This window comes from Schistocerca nitens, chromosome 6, assembly GCF_023898315.1.
Source record: "Schistocerca nitens isolate TAMUIC-IGC-003100 chromosome 6, iqSchNite1.1, whole genome shotgun sequence".
Taxonomy (NCBI): Eukaryota; Metazoa; Arthropoda; class Insecta; order Orthoptera; family Acrididae; genus Schistocerca; species Schistocerca nitens.
In genome coordinates, this window is record NC_064619.1 from 335,178,058 (window position 1) to 335,194,818 (window position 16,761).

Consider the following 16,761-nt stretch of genomic DNA (forward strand, 5'->3'; position numbering starts at 1 on the left):
ACCGAGGCACACAGGGCCAACACCCGGCATCATGGTGTGGGGAGCGATCTCCTACACTGGCCGTACACCACTGGTGATCGTCGAGGGGACACTGAATAGTGCACGGTACATCCAAACCGTCATCGAACCCATCGTTCTACCATTCCTAGACCGGCAAGGGAACTTGCTGTTCCAACAGGACAATGCACGTCCGCATGTATCCCGTGCCACCCAACGTGCTCTAGAAGGTGTAAGTCAACTACCCTGGCCAGCAAGATCTCCGGATCTGTCCCCCATTGAGCATGTTTGGGACTGGATGAAGCGTCGTCTCACGCGGTCTGCACGTCCAGCACGAACGCTGGTCCAACTGAGGCGCCAGGTGGAAATGGCATGGCAAGCCGTTCCACAGGACTACATCCAGCATCTCTACGATCGTCTCCATGGGAGAATAGCAGCCTGCATTGCTGCGAAAGGTGGATATACACTGTACTAGTGCCGACATTGTGCATGCTCTGTTGCCTGTGTCTATGTGCCTGTGGTTCTGTCAGTGTGATCATGTGATGTATCTGACCCCAGGAATGTGTCAATAAAGTTTCCCCTTCCTGGGACAATGAATTCACGGTGTTCTTATTTCAATTTCCAGGAGTGTATTGAAGGCAATGTGAATCCTTTATTTTCTGAGAGTTGTGTTCTCCTTGGGGTCTTGCTAAAAGTGAATGGAATGTTATAAAACTGTAAAAGAAAAGCGTAGCTGTTCTGATATTTTTAGAACAACTTAACATATCTAGGTTAAGTCTATGAGCATAACTATGCAAGAATATAGCTTGCGAACATTTCTGTTTAACCAAATTTTGCACACTGCCGCGTTTACCTGCCATTACTAAGGCTCCATCATATGTTTCACTCACTATTTGGTCACTGAGTCCCCAAACATCTAGCGTATTTAGTGCCATTTCCGATAAAACCCCAACAGTTTTTTCACTTGAAAGCCCAGTAGTATCGCTTGATTAGCATGGGAGGAGCATGTGGTCAGCAAACCGTTCTCCTGGCTGGTGTTAGTTCTTTTGATTGGAACTACTACTTGTCGGTCAAGTAGTTACTCACTTGGCTCCACAAGGACTCAGTGCACTCCACTTCGCAACAGTGCCACGGAGACCCAGACGATCGCTCATCCAAGGCCTATCCAGACCCGACAGCACTGGTCATTTGACGAGAACCAGTGTTACCACTGTGGCAAAGCCATTGCCCAATTTTAAGTTTTACCTTTTAAAAAAGTGCATCTTAATAGCAAGTACTTTAATTTCTCCATATAACATATTGTTCAGTGTTTCAGGATATAAGTCATTCACACTGTCTTCCCCTAGAAGACGAGTTTCAAGTGACATATGGCATCATTTTGCCAAACAGGATTAACAAAAAAAAAATGGAAAATGCCGCTACTGCTAGCAGATAACTTCCTGTTCATTTGGCTCATCATCAAACCTGATGATATGTCTAAACTCCAAGTATACAACAGTGCCTTTTAAGCAGGTCACAATTGCACTGGACCAATGATTCTTCTGCGGGCATTTCACAAATTGTTTCTCGTGAATCATCCTCACACTTTCTTGCCTCTATTTCTATTTGATAAAACTAAAAATGATTAGACTGCTGCAAAGGCAACGATGGGAGGAAAACGTAAGCAATACACATTATATACACATTTTTTAAATAAGAAGGCTCAAAATGTTTTCCCCTGGATGCTTCCAACTCGAGGAAAGACGCACTGCAGAAAACATTTCAAACAGGGTTAAGGCTGTTGTTACTACATTTAATACCACATTTAAAATCGTTTCCATAATAACGGACAACGCTTCAAACGTGAAATCAATTACCATGATTCTGAACCTTCCCCATGTCCCATACTTGCATTTAAATCTCTTGCAACACACAGTACAGAAGTCCAAACAGAGAACTGTTGACGAGATCAAAAGAACAGTTATAGTTCTCAAAAAGAGTACACCTACCGTAAGAAACACAAGAAAATTGAAAAAGAGAACAATTACCAACCAATTATCAATCTAACATGTGCAAATTCTTATGTTTGGGAGGAGTTTGATGATACCATTAGGCAGAACCAAGGAAGCCAAGACTTGGGATTGTGGCTTTCGAACTAAACAACTATTTATCTGAGGCATATTTGACTACAAGTAGCGATCCCTGAATCTGTTGTAGCCAGCAGGTCGTGAGTTGGTTCTGGAAGGGTCTGTACCTTGTGAGTGTAGCTTTTCAAAAGGAGGACAGATATGGACTCTTTTACACTCATCCCGAGTAAAATTTGTCAACGTTTGATTAAAAATAGTGATGTTGATTACTTCCTTCTTCTTTGGCACATATATTGTTATGCTGATTAAGAAGGAAGCAACGGATCGCAGAAAATGGAGAGGCAATGGACCTGCTAATATAGCAGATAACTGATGATGATGCTTGTAAACGACAACAGTAGACAGTTTCATAAAGTAGGGAACTAATTTCAGTTATTTTGTAGTTTTTATTTTGTATTTCGTCTTCAATAAAATATGAGTAAGTAGCAAGAACGCGTTTTAATTTTATAGTTTCAAACTTGATAAAATATTCATAATTTTGTTGTGATATTTTCACTGAAACCGAAAAGTAAGGCTTTGGAAATTTTAGAACTAGATGGAATGTAACGGAAAATTATTAATCCTCTTTGTGTTCTACCAAGACAGTCTAAAATAAGGTAAAACTACAGATACAGCGACTTTGAATCAAAAAGGCAACACTCCTTCCATTGAGTTCCACTGCCGGAAGAAGAATGTAACATCCCTAAGGACAAGGTCATTTTATTGACATGTTATGTGGCAGGCAGTTCATCGGTATATGGTTACTAATTCAAACCAAGCGAAACATACATGTTACATTAAAGGTAAAGGGTACCCAAACAGCCGCACCATCACAACAATTCACAGTGTGCCCTCCTCTGGGGCAACGGAGGCGTGTATTCTCGCATGAAAGTGACCATGAAGGTGTCGAGGGCATTCTACGATAGATTGCTCCAAACATCTTGCAGCCTTTGTTGCAATTCGGCAACGGTTCTTGTAGGCTCTGAAGAACGAGTTAAGTTCCCGCTTCATCTTGTTCCATACGCGATCAATTGGCAAGAGATACGCTGTTCTTACTGTCTAGGGCAGTTCTCGTGTACCACGAAGAGCACGTTGCGTCGCAGCATTGGTATGTGGGCGTGCACTGTTCTGCTGAAAAAAGCACCCTACTGTCAAAAAAATGGCAATAGCACGGGGATAAGAACCTGTGAACTGTAGCGGGCAGCTGTTGGTTTACCCTGTAGAAACACCAAATGTGACCGTCTGCTGTAACTGATGGCCCCTACAGCACGAAGAATAAGGTGAGACCTCATCATGGCGAGCGAATGGGGCCCAGAATAGGTCGCACACCCAGTCTAAGCCGTTCAAGTGTACGTCCATCACTCGCGTACAGACAGAACTTACTCTCATCAGTGAAGTATGCACTTATCGACAGGCGCATTTTTTTTCCAGCTGAACATTTATCAAGTCAATGGTGACTCATGAAAAATACCAGTGACTAGGCTGTTCTAATACGATCCCTGGGAAGAACGGTTTTGTTTATCTCTAGTGGCAGGTGCGACGTCGTTCGTACTCACGTGCAGACGAGTGACTTGCAGAAATTCCGAATTCGCGTCGCATATTTAAGCGCCGTGCAGAACATAGCAGTAGTCCACACAGCGGTTGGTGCATCAGCAGGCAAGTACTGTGCTGTCTAGTCTTCACAGAAAGCATTTTTCATCCTGCAACTGATTTCCTTCTAGGCCCGACAGTTTTCTGTCGCTTGTAGTGAACACACATGTTCGCAAGACATATGCCACTCTGTATATCAAATTAGAATCAGCGCATTTCTTTTTTTTCCTTTTTCTGACTGAGTAGACGTGGCCCGCCAAGACTTCCTGTACGTTGTCAACCTCTTCACCTCAGAGTAGCACTTGCACTCTACTTCCTCGATTATTTATTGGATGTATTCCACTCTCTGTCTTCACCTACATCTGTTGACCCCTGCGCCTCTCTCTAACATCATGAAGCTATTTCTAGAACTCTTAGCATAAATGCTGTCATTCTGTCCCCTCTTCAAGTCAGTGTTTTTCACGAATTCCATTCCCCGTCGGTTCTGCGCAGGACCTCCTTAGTTCTTATTTTATCAGTTCAATTATCTTTCCACACCCTTCTGTAACACCACATCTCAAACGCTTCGATTCTTTTCTTTTGCGATTTCCTCGCAGTTAATGTTCCTGCCAAGTTTTCTTTTTATGATTTGTGTGTATTCATATGCTGATTTGAATATAATTAGATGTTATTTTGGTGTTGATTATTTTTCTTTTAGTTTAATTTTGTTAAGTTTTTGGATTTGTTCATTAGTACTTACTGCTAGAGGTTCAGACTGTCTTTCACACAGTTCTATCCTCCAGTTGAACAATCTCAGAAATATCCTGCCTATATTTAATATATCTAGTACACTTATTTTACATGGGGGACCGTGAGAACGCACCCTCACCGATTTGATTCATATTGACAGGATGTGTGGAGCAGACTAGGACTTTAACGCATGTAAACAGGAATAAACTATAAACAGGTACCGAGGAAACCGAGCTTGAAAATTACAGGCGAGTCTGTATACCTTGTACGGCCGCTAGTATTCCAGGTGCCCGCAGTCGAATGGGTAAGCGCGTAGTTTAATAAACACGAGGTACTGGGTGGTATATTGCTGTCGGTAGATTTCATTTGTATTCCCATTTAGTTCTATCAATCTCCATTCTTAAACGGAGTATAGGCATTTGCTATTTCAGGAGACGGGAAATGTATCTACGTTTATAACAAGCATAGCTTGTAACCTGAGAAACACTGCAGGAATCAGGATAATATTCATAGTAGAAACACGTTGACAACATTACTGCGACACACAACACATGCAATGAATGCCGAAGTTCTGCAGGTGCGTGGTTTTTTTCAACGTGTGTATTGCAAAACAAACTTGGTTTACGTTCAAAACTGCTCTCGGACGTCACACAGTTTCTTGATGTATCGCAGAACATAGGTGCACATAGCTCCCAATGAAAGTAGTGACGGTGGCGAGACTCGAACCAACGCTTACTCGATCGGCTTCCGACTCCGTGCATGTTGCAGACCATATAAATTACATACCTTTTTTACGGACTATAAGCCACACCTTAATTTTTAAGCAATTTTTTAAAAACATAACATTTTCATTATTAGATTGCCAAGCCAGATTAAAAAAAAATCTTAGTTTATAAAACCGAACTGACCTTTAACATCCCTGAAAATCGTCATATGAACTTTTTCTCCTTCTTCCTCTTCATCGTAATCGTTGTTTTTTTCACATGTAAGATGGTCTTCAATGCCATCGGGAGCATTACTTATGCCACACTGCTTGAAAGATTTAATACAATGTTTTCTCTCACTGTAGAACACGAATGTTTCTTTCATATACACTTTCAATAGTTCATTTATCGACATATCAAGAAGTTGTAATTGTGAAGCAGGTCACCCCTCTGTCAATTTCTTACACATAATTTTTCAAATGACTACTAAACTGATCCAGCCCATGAAGAGAGCTCTTCTTTAATCAAATGGCTTTCCTTCTCACTCACACTATATTAATCCTTAACTTTATACCTGACTTTTCCATCCAAGCCTTGTCGTGTAATGAATTACAACACCTGGCAGAATTTCAGAAGGACTTGACATAGTTTTCCGCTTGAAAATGATCATTGGATTAAGTTTAGTACCGTCAGCGCAATATGAAAGACAACAATGAAGTGCATTTTTTCATATCCACTTGTTTTTGTAGTTACAGTTAGACACCTTTCATGGCAATAGTTAGTAGCACATCAAATGTCAGTGGAGTTTCGTCTATATTCACTATTTGGCTTAGTTCCACACTGGCCTTCTTTGGATGTTGAATAATGAAGCGATGGAAAGATAACATCTTCCCTTCATACTCTTGTGGCATTTTCTGAGATTTTGGCGAGGGGGGGGGGGTTGATTTGGTGATATAGACCAAACAGCGAGGTCATCTCTCTCATTGGATTAGGGAAGGAAGTCGGCCGCGACCTTTCGAAGGAATCACCCCGGCATTCACCTGAAGCGATTTAGATAAACCACTGAAAACCTAAATCAGGATTGTCGGACGCGGGGTTGAACCGTCGTCCTCCCGAATGCGTGTCCAGTGTGCTAACCATTGCGCCACCTCGCTCTGTCAGTCTAAGTGAATAACGCTTCATAAACCTTTAGCACCAACCAACTTCACCCTTAAAGTTTCTTAAGTTCCCCTGTGGCGCTAGCTTACGAGCGTGTATTTGAATAATTTTTGTATTAGCTCCAGTGCCATTTTGACCGTGTCCTTGAATCCATTTCAACACATTGTCTTCTAATGCTGTCCATTTTGCGTTCAGTCCTTTATTTGCACATTTAGTCTTCTTCATTTTTTTTCAGTTCATCACTAACCGCCGATCGTGAAAGGTTTGTTCTTTTGGTGGAGGGACGAAATTGCGCTCAGCTGATCTGTTTACATGTTCTTCTGCATATGCTATTATTTTCAATTTATAGCTCACACCATATGAATACCTTTTAAATTTTTCCATTACGAAATTAGTTATTAACAGAAATATTGTGCTATGATCGATTACACAATTCAGTTTCAATTCAAGTTCACTGGCAACGTAGGCTGCAACGACGCATCTAAGGCTAGACAGTGTTCAAGGTTTGTGAGTTCTCGAAAGTCATGTTCATCACATCGGTGCAGTGCTGCTGTAAATTGAATCCCTTGTTGCCAGATGGAGGTTTCTCGCGGCATCGAATATATGGCATTTTTAAAACTGGCCGGAATTTTATGTCAAATACTGGACATTTTTATATTAACTTCATGACGCGCCTGAATTTTGTAGGCCATTTTTCGAAGAAATAAGTGCATCTTACAGTCCATAAAATAAGGTAAAGAGCTCGAGAGTTACGTCTTCCTGTTTACGTATATTGATGTCCTAGTCGTGCCCTACACACCCTGTCAATATGAATCAGATCGGTGCGGGAAAATAAGCACGGTCGCCTTGTTAGCGAGGAATATTCTCGTTTCCCGTGGTAGGCCCCTTTTTGTATCTACCTTGCTTCGTTCGTCAAGCGTTACTTCGTCTTCAGGGTAGTAGGATTCCTTCACTACGTTTGCTACACTGTTCCCAGTTTTCATGTCAATTGTTAATCTCATATATGCTACTCCTTCGTCTTGGTTTACTCTCAGTCCAAGTTCTACGCTGATTAGACTATTCAGTCCATTCAACACGTCCAGTATTTTTTCCTCACTTGTGATAGCAATGTCAACAGCGAATTTCATCACTGCTATAATTCTACCCTGAAATTTCGTTTCCGGCGTTGCTTCCAGGATGTATATGGTGATCAGTAGTGGAGAATGACTGCATATCGGTCATACGCCCTTCCTAAGACGATCACTTCCCTCTCTGTTTTCCATTTTTATTCATCCCTCATGCATCCTGTAAGTATTGGACACCATCAGTCTTTCCAAAGAGCTTATAGTAGTTTGTCTCAGAATTTCAAATATTTTGGATCATTTTTCGTTGTCGAACAATATTTGTGAAGCGACAAATCCTGTGAACGTACCTTCATTTTTCTTACATCTTGTCTCGATTATCAACCTCAATGTCAGATCTGCAGCCCTGACGCCTTTTTCCTGAAGTCATATCGATAATCACGTAAAAGATCATCATATTTATTTACCACTGATTTGTTTGTTATTGTTGCCAGTGACTTGGATACAATTAGCTGTTAAGCTGACTGAGATAATCCTCTCATTTATCTCCCTTTCACGCCGTTGCGGTATGCTTACGGTCTCACAGATTGCACATTCCAACTTGAATAATCATTAGGATGTCATTGCCCCACTGATTCTAGAAAATCCTGTGGAATTTTGTGCCTGTCTTTCGTCTTGTTTGATAGCAAGTCTTCCAAAGTTCTTTCAGCCTCTATGTCCATTATGCAAACAAAATAATTTCTCTTGAAACCTACCAATTAATTTAATTATGTTACCGGTATAAATTTCATTAGCGTTAATGAGAATTACGGCACTTTTACACAACGTTGAGACGCTGTAAGCAACCGAATACAATTGCGCATTAGGCTGTAGGGTTAGATTGAAGTTTGATTTCTCTTCCTCTTACCAAATGGTGTTAGAAAGCGACAAACTTCCAGACTTGCAAGAAATTTTGGGACATGCATTCCTTTATTGATAGTACATAAAAAAATACCTCCCGAACAGGCCATGAAGGTCCAGCTGTACCGACCGGCCGCCGTGTCATCCTCAGCCCACAGGCATCACTGGATACGGATGTAGAGGGGCATGTGGTGAGCACGCCGCTCTCCCGGCCTATGTCAGTTTCCGAGTCCGGAGCCGCTACACCTCAGTTTGCCTCACAAGGGCTGAGTGCACCCCGTTGCCAACAGCGCTCGGACAGAAAGGATGGTCACCTATCGAAGTGCTCGCCCAGCCCGACAGCGCTTAACGCCGGTGATCTGACGGGAACCGGTGTTACTACTGTGGCAAGCCCGTTGGCATTTATAGTTCATAGCCTACAAAGTATTATTTTCTACTAAAACCGGTGACAAGAGATAGGGGAAGGCGGGGAAAGATGGGGAAGCTAACTTTAAACCCTTAAAAAAGGGACAAAAATAAACAAATTCAAGTAGGTTTGATTACCATTTGTTTACTTAACCATTGAATTACAATAGCATGTAAAGAAACCTGCAAACCTGTTACATTTAGTTAGAAATATCTCGATTTGAAACATAAACTACCAATTCCCCGTCTTGCCCCATATGCGGGGTAAGATGGGGAACTAGCTTGAATTCATCTCTAAAGCTTAAATAAAGACTGGAATAACGAAATCACGTGACGATAAGGTTTCGAAACATGGTTCTGCAAATTGTAGAATCAGGTATTACGTTTTATTAAGGCCTCTTACATTCACATAGTACACAAGTGTGGACAGCCTCGTCATCATCACTTTCTGTCCCTGCACAAGTGTCATGGACACCCCGACGCTGAAACACAGATTTCTGTGGCACGTTGAACTGTCGAGCAGCCCTGAAAGAACCCATATGACCTTCTTTAACAGCATTTACAGCGCCTTCCATTGACTGCAATGACCAATCTTGCCTAGACGTTTGTCGCCGATACTTGCGAACCATCTGAAATAAAACCCGTGGAACGTACTATTGAGTCAGATCGTTTCTGGTAATCTATATTATATAGTAAATACCATATTTCCAATAGTCAGCGGTTAAAGCATAGCAAGAATACTTACTTTGCACCTTCTGTGTATTTTTGTTCACCATATAGCCTAAGGCATACTTTGTAATTAATTAGGAAACGTTGGAATAACGAATACCATCCTATTTACAATTGTATTCAACGTATAATGCACGTGTTCAAAACCCGCAGCGAGACGATAAGAACGTAATGGTTGGACAAATAGTGGGGGCAACATGGGGAAGCTCCCCGTCTTGCCCCACCCCGTCTTGCCCCCTACTATGTTTTAGGACCTCGGAAGGTGTAAAACATTGCAAATCAGTATAACAATTGTACGTACCTTGCAAAGCTCACAGAAACCGCCGCGAAACTAAGGTTCAGCAATGTCAACACACTGGGACCTGTGTATTGATGATGTTGACGTAGCTATCCACAGATGGCATTGCTCTAACTGTAACTTACAGCCCTTCCCCGTCTTACCCCACCTCCCCGTCTTGCCCCGCCTTCCCCTACTAATAATTGTGGTACAACGGAACTCTCTCCTCATTCCCCAACTTCGTGGGTTTTCATGTGCAGGTTGTTGGTACCTGGTAGTTCCAAGCATAATTTTGGAAATTTTGATATAGTACAAAGCAATTTGTTTACTTTTTTGCCTGGTTTTCTGAATGCGCGCAAGCGTATTTTCCTATAATTACACTGTAATCACCGCGATTCTTGATGGTATCCTTGACATTATAAAGGGCGTAAGATGGTCCGTAATATGGTGTACAATCACAACTGTCGGCAGTACATTCTCACCAACTTGCTCCCATACTATCTGTGAGATTGATAAAGAGTTCTTCTTGTAGTTCGTTCCATACCTCCATCAGCGCGGTTGACTAGTGGTGGACGGTCGTTGTTGTACGTGGACGTGATGCAAAAAGTTTTCCCAAAGCATTCCACATGTGCGCAATGGAATTTAAATGGAGGGAACTGGCAGATCAGTCCATTCACGGAACATGTTCTCGTTCCAACAGCTCCTCTACCTAAGTCGTTCGATGAGGTCGCTTGTCATCCACAAAAATGATGTCGGAGTCGAATGCCCCCTGAAACGACGAGCATGTCGAAGGACTATGTAGTGTTGACTGGTGAGTGTACCATGTTCAAAGACCTGGAGGTCAGTACCCACATACAACGTTACGCATTCCCACTCCAAAACATGTGGGCCACCGAAACTACCATGTCCGTCAATGTTCCTATGTGCATCGTGTGTTCTCACCTCTCGGCATACGAGGGTACGTAATGCACTCAGGAACACAGGAGACTTGTCGAAGATGATCGTTTTGGCGGTCCAAGTGTTATGGTGTGGGGAGGTATAATGTTACATGGACGTACTGACCTCCACATGTACGTCTGTGAATGATTTGCGAAACATTCAGCTGCATTCTGCACTACACTGTAAGAGTCCATATATGGTCCAAGTTTCATCGAGCCATGCTGCATGGCAGTGAAACATGTTGCAAAAGTTACTTTAGTCCTTAATTGTTCCACACCAGTCTCTTGCCCTTCAATACGTCAATAAAAATGCGAAATCATTATATATTTTGTTGCATATTGTTCTGTTTAGGCTTCTTTTGAACAGTTATATGACTTACACGTTTGCAGAATTCGTATCCTACCGCATCAGTTCACATGCTGCAAATAGACATAATCCTCTCGAAAAAGATGTGAAAAGTGCGATGACCATGCAGTCACATACACATTATGAGTGTTGTAGCCCGGTCGATGTCCCTCGCCGAGGTAGGTCTGAGAGCGGTTCGTGAAACAGGTATTGAAGCAACAGACGCAGTTCAGATCGAGCCTAGAGCCACGTCTCGCAGCGAGATTGTGTGATATTTCCCTAGTCCACAAATTAATTTTAATGAGTTGCTCACGGTAAATTCTGTTGTTAATCGTTGTCACGTGTCTTATTTGTAGTGTTGTACTGCATCATCATCATCATCACCATCTACACCAGTCTGGTTCCTTTCCATCTGCTTCAAATCTCGTCAGGCTATTTCTTCATTCATCTTCCCAAAGGTCTTTTGCCTCTTGGTTTATACTGTTCGAGATATTCTTGCACCTGGCACACGGTTTATCTATTCTTTCCATCTTATGTCATACGGTATTGTTTTATTGCGTGAGCTATGCTTTGCATCTTCAGCTCCAAAGTCATAATTTTTCTTTCTCTGCATTAAAGTATGTCCAGCCACGTACCTGAAGAAGTTCATTTTACGTGCTCTTGACTTCTTTTCATCGCCACTCTAGAGGCCCAGTTTTCACATCCATAAAGCATTGCAGGTACAGCCATAACCTTGTAGAACTTCAGTAAATTGTAACTATGGACTTTCTATCCCTACGTTCCGCGCATCGTTCCACAGATGTAGCTACATAGGTCTAACTTATTTTGTATTTCATTATTTGGCTCAAATGTAATGCTGCACCCTAAATATTTAAGTGTATTAACTTACTCTACAATCTTCTTGTCAATTTGGATCTTAACTTGTACGTGCTGTTGCCCTAAAACTGTCATTGATTTTGTCTTTGACCTGGAGGTGTTCAGATTGCATTCTTTGGCTCTTATACTTACTGACTAACAATTACCTGGTCGTGCGCAAGATGCACTGTGCTAAAATTCACATTATTAATTTTGAAATGTTTTCATTGGTAACATCGTCGATATATATATAAAATAAAAACAGCGGGTGAAAGGTGACACCCTTGTCTAACCGCTCGGTTTATTTAGGCCATATTACATCTGCTGTCTGCTATTTTTATTTGTATTCTGCTATTCATATGTAAATCATCACAGCTCTTACAAAAGAAGATTAGATCCTTCTGTTTCCTAAAATGTCTTACATTTTGTTTCTATTTACTTCATCAAACGGCTTTTCGTAGTCAGTAAAGGCAAGGAAATTTGGTACACGGAATTCACAGGCGTTTTCTGTTAGATGTGTCACAGTGTATATGTAGTCTGAGCATGATCTTTCATTTCGAAACCCGTGTTGAGCATCTGATAATATACTTTCAGCGATTGGCGATAGTCGTTTTGTTGAAATTCTAGCATAAAATTTATAACATATATTTAGATTTTATTACATCCTGAAGCATGCTGTTCGTCGTAGACGCAATTGTATCCTGCAGTTCCTCCAATGGTATTAAATCTACATTCCGATCTGCTTCAGCCAGAATCATCTGTGTATCTTGCATGCCCATCCAGAGTGTTTTATGGTATTGTAATCAATTAGTTTCAGATATTGTGTTAATTTCTAAATGGTCGTTATTTTTAGTTTAAATGTTTCAAGATTTTGTATATTTGTCTTATCTTTCTCATACAGCATGTATAACAAACGTAATATATTTTTTCCCAGCTATGGTTTTTAAGTTCTCTGATTTTCCTTTTTCACTAGAGCTGGTTTTCTTACATAATGTGGTCTTAGATATCGATCATATGAAGACTTTAACGTTTTTAAATAGGAATGTTTCGTCTCTTAAATTAGATTGTGTATTTTGTCACAGCAGTATCGCAGACCACCTTCAAAAAACTTTTCTTTTTTATGCCAAACGGTTCTGATGCTACTTTAACTGGTGGATTTTTTTTAGTATTATTCCAGTCATGGTTGATGTCATTAACTGTTAAACTTATGTACTCTTTACGGATTTTCTGATATAATAACTTTATGCCCCTTCTTGAACTAAATGTGATGTAAATATTGTATCAGCATTATTCAGTTTCTGTTTAGTTATCTTCCATTTATAAATGGTTTTATTATTGAGACTAACATGAAATGGTCTGAAGAGACATCTGGATCTCTGAATACTCTTGTGCCTTAATTAGAGAGCAAGTCTTCTTATTTTCTATTACATATTTGAAGCAGAGCCTCTAGCTCACTAGGTGCATTGTGGATTTTTTTATGCCTAAAGGAAGTATTTGTTAGCCTTAGCCCATTGTATAATGAGAATATCTTCAATATATATTTATAGATATTTATTACAATTCCCCCTCAAATCCAATAACATTTGCCCTGGGGGTGTTCTACATGGAAATCTAAAACTGACTGTAGTATAAGAGATAGCTGCAGCAGTTTAGTATAGATTAGATTAGATTAGATTAATACTTGTTCCACAGATGATGATACGACACTTCGTAATGATGTGGAATGTGTCAGGTTAATAAAAGATGTCTGTACAACATATTACATTACACAAAATATTGCATGACACTAATGTTTAAGTTGGTTTTTTTTCTCCATTAATTTATATCTAAAATTTCAGCCAATGAGTAGAAGGAGTTGTCAGCTAAAAATTCTTTTAATTTATTTTTAAATGTTGGTTGGCTATCTGTCAGGCTTTTGATGCTGTTTGGTAGGTGACCAAAGACTTTTGTGGCAGCATAATGTACCCCTTTCTGTGCCAAAGTCAGATTTAACCCTGCATAGTGAAGATCATCCTTTCTCCAGGTGTTATAGCTATGCACACTGCTATTACTTCTGAACTGGGTTGGATTATTAACAAAAAATTTCATAAGTGAATATATATACTGTGAGGTTACTGTGAGGATCCCTAGATCCTTAAATAGATGTCCGCCGGATGACCGTGGGTGGGCTCCAGCAATTATTCTGATTACATGTTTTTGAGCAATGAGTACTTTTCTACTCAACGATGAATTACCCCAGAATATGATGCCATACGAAAGCAGTGAATGAAAGTAGGCATAGTAAGCTAATTTACTGAGATTCTTATCACCAAAATTTGCAATGACCCTAATAGCATACGTAGCTGAACTCAGACGTTTCAGCAGACCATCAATGTGTTGCTTCCAGTTTAACCTCTCATCAATGGACACACCTAAAAATTTTGAAAATTCTACCTTAGCTACAGACTTCTGTTCAAAGTCTATATTTATTACTGGAGTTGTGCCATTTACTGTATGTAACTGTATATACTGTGTTTTATCAAAATTTAAAGAGATTCCGTTTGCTGAGAACCACTTAATAATTTTGTGAAAAACATCATTTACAATTACATCACTTAGTTCTTGGTTTTTGGATGTTATTACTATACTTGTATCATCAGAAAAAAGAATTAACTTTGCATCTTCATCAATGTGGAATGGTAAGTCATTAATGTATATCAAGAACAGTAAAGGACCTAAGACCGAACCCTGTGGGACCCCGTACTTGATAGCCCCCCAGTTTGAGGAATCAGCTGTTGTTTTAACATTACATGAACCACTTATTTCAACTTTCTGCATTCTTCCAGTTAAGTATGAATTAAACCATTTGTGCACTGCCCCCCTCAAACCATAATGATTTAGCTTATCTAAAAGAATTTTATGATGCACTCAGTGATGTAGTTGTTAGAGTAAAGGACAAGGACAGTGTTCTGTTCATGGGTGATTTTAATGCCAGGATTGGAAATCGAACAGAAGGGTATGAAAAGGTTATGGGTAAATTTGGAGAGGATATGGAGGCCAACAGGAACAGGAAACAACTCTTGGATTTCTGGGCCAGTATGGGCTTAGTAATCACAAACTCCTTTTTACAACATAACAACATTCACCGGTATACTTGGGAAGGCAGGGGCACCAGATCTGTCATTGACTATATAATAACAGATCAGGAATTCAGGAAGGCTGGGAGGGACACACGTGTATTCAGGGGATTCTTTGATGACACTGATCATTATTTAATCTGCAGCGAAATTGGTATTGTGAGACCGAAAGTGCAGGAGGTCAGGTCCATATGTAGGAGGATAAGAGTGGAGAAACTTCAGGATAAGGAAATCAGGCACAAGTACATAACAATGATCTCAGAAAGGTACCAGTTAGTTGAATGTAGTCAATTACAGTCATTGGAAAAGGAATGGACAAGGTACAGGGACACAGTACTAGAAGTGGCTAAAGAATATCTTGGAACAGTAGTGTGTAAAGGTAGGATGAAGCAAACAGCTTGGTGGAACGACACAGTCAAGGCAGCCTGTAAAAGGAAAAAGAAGGTGTATCAAAAATGGCTGCATACTAGAACTCAGGTAGACAGAGAAAGTTATGTTGAAGAAAGAAACAAAGCCAAACAGATGATTGCAGCATCCAAGAAGAAATCTTGGGAAGACATTGGAAACAGGTTGGAGACTTTGGGTCAAGCTGCTGGAAAACCATTCTGGAGTGTAATTAGCAGTCTTCGAAAGGGAGGTAAGAAGGAAATGACAAGTATTTTGGACAGGTCAGGAAAACTGCTTGTGAATCCTGTGGATTCCTTGGGCAGATGGAGGGAATATTTTGAAGAGTTGCTCAATGTAGGTGAAAATACGATCAGTAATGTTTCAGATTTCGATGTACAATGGGATAGGAATGAGGATGGAAATAGGATCACATTTGAGGAAGTGGTGAAAATGTTCAATAGATTGCAGTGCAATAAAGCAGCTGGGGTGGATGAAATTAAGTCGGAACTCATCAAATACAGTGGAATGTCAGGTCTTAAATGGCTACACAGGATTACTGAAATGGCCTGGGAGTCGGGACAGGTTCCATCAGACTGGACAAAAGCAGTAATCACACCAATCTTTAAACATGGAAACAGAAAAGATTGTAACAGCTACAGAGGTATCTCTTTAATCAGCGTTGTGGGTAAAATCTTCTCAGGTATTGTTGAAAGGAAAGTGCGAGTATTAGTTGAGGACCAATTGGATGAAAATCAGTGTGGGTTTAGGCCTCTTAGAGGTTGTCAGGCCCAGATCTTTAGCTTACGGCAAATAATGGAGAAGTGTTATGAATGGAACAGGGAATTGTATCTATGCTTTATAGATCTAGAAAAGGCATATGACCGGGTTCCTAGGAGGAAGTTATTGTCTGTTCTACGAGATTATGGAATAGGAGGCAAACTTTTGCAAGCAATTAAAGGTCTTTACATGGATAGTCAGGCAGCAGTTAGAGTTGACAGTAAATTGAATTCATGGTTCAGAGTGGTTAAGGGTAAGACAAGGCTGCAACCTGTCTCCACTGTTGTTCATATTATATATGGATCATATGTTGAAAACAATATACTGTCTGGGTGAGATTAAGATGTGTGAACACAAAATAAGCAGTCTTGCATATGCGGGTGACTTAGTTGTGATGGCAGATTCGATTGAAAGTTTGCAAAGTAATATTTCAGAGCTAGATCAGAAATGTAAGGACTATGGTATGAAGATTAGCATCTCCAAAACGAAAGTAATGTCAGTGGGAAAGAGATATAAACGGACTGAGTGCCAAATAGGAGGAACAAAGTTAGAACAGGTGGACAGCTTTAAGTACTTAGGATGCATATTCTCACAGGATGGCAACATAGTGAAAGAACTGGAAGCGAGGTGTAGCAAAGCTAATGCAGTGAGTGCTCAGCTACGATCTAATCTCTTCTGCAAGAAGGA

General features: G+C 40.5%; 1 protein-coding gene across 1 annotated transcript in view; it reads left to right on the forward strand.

Moving 5' to 3' along the window:
* Positions 1-3,738: 3,738 nt before the first annotated feature.
* The window catches only part of LOC126262411 (cytochrome P450 6k1-like), a 53,100-nt gene continuing 40,077 nt past the window's right edge, over positions 3,739-16,761 (forward strand). Inside the window, exon 1 of the mRNA XM_049959037.1 lies at positions 3,739-3,758. The gene's annotated coding sequence lies outside the window, so the exon portion shown is untranslated. The remainder of the gene's footprint in view (positions 3,759-16,761) is intronic.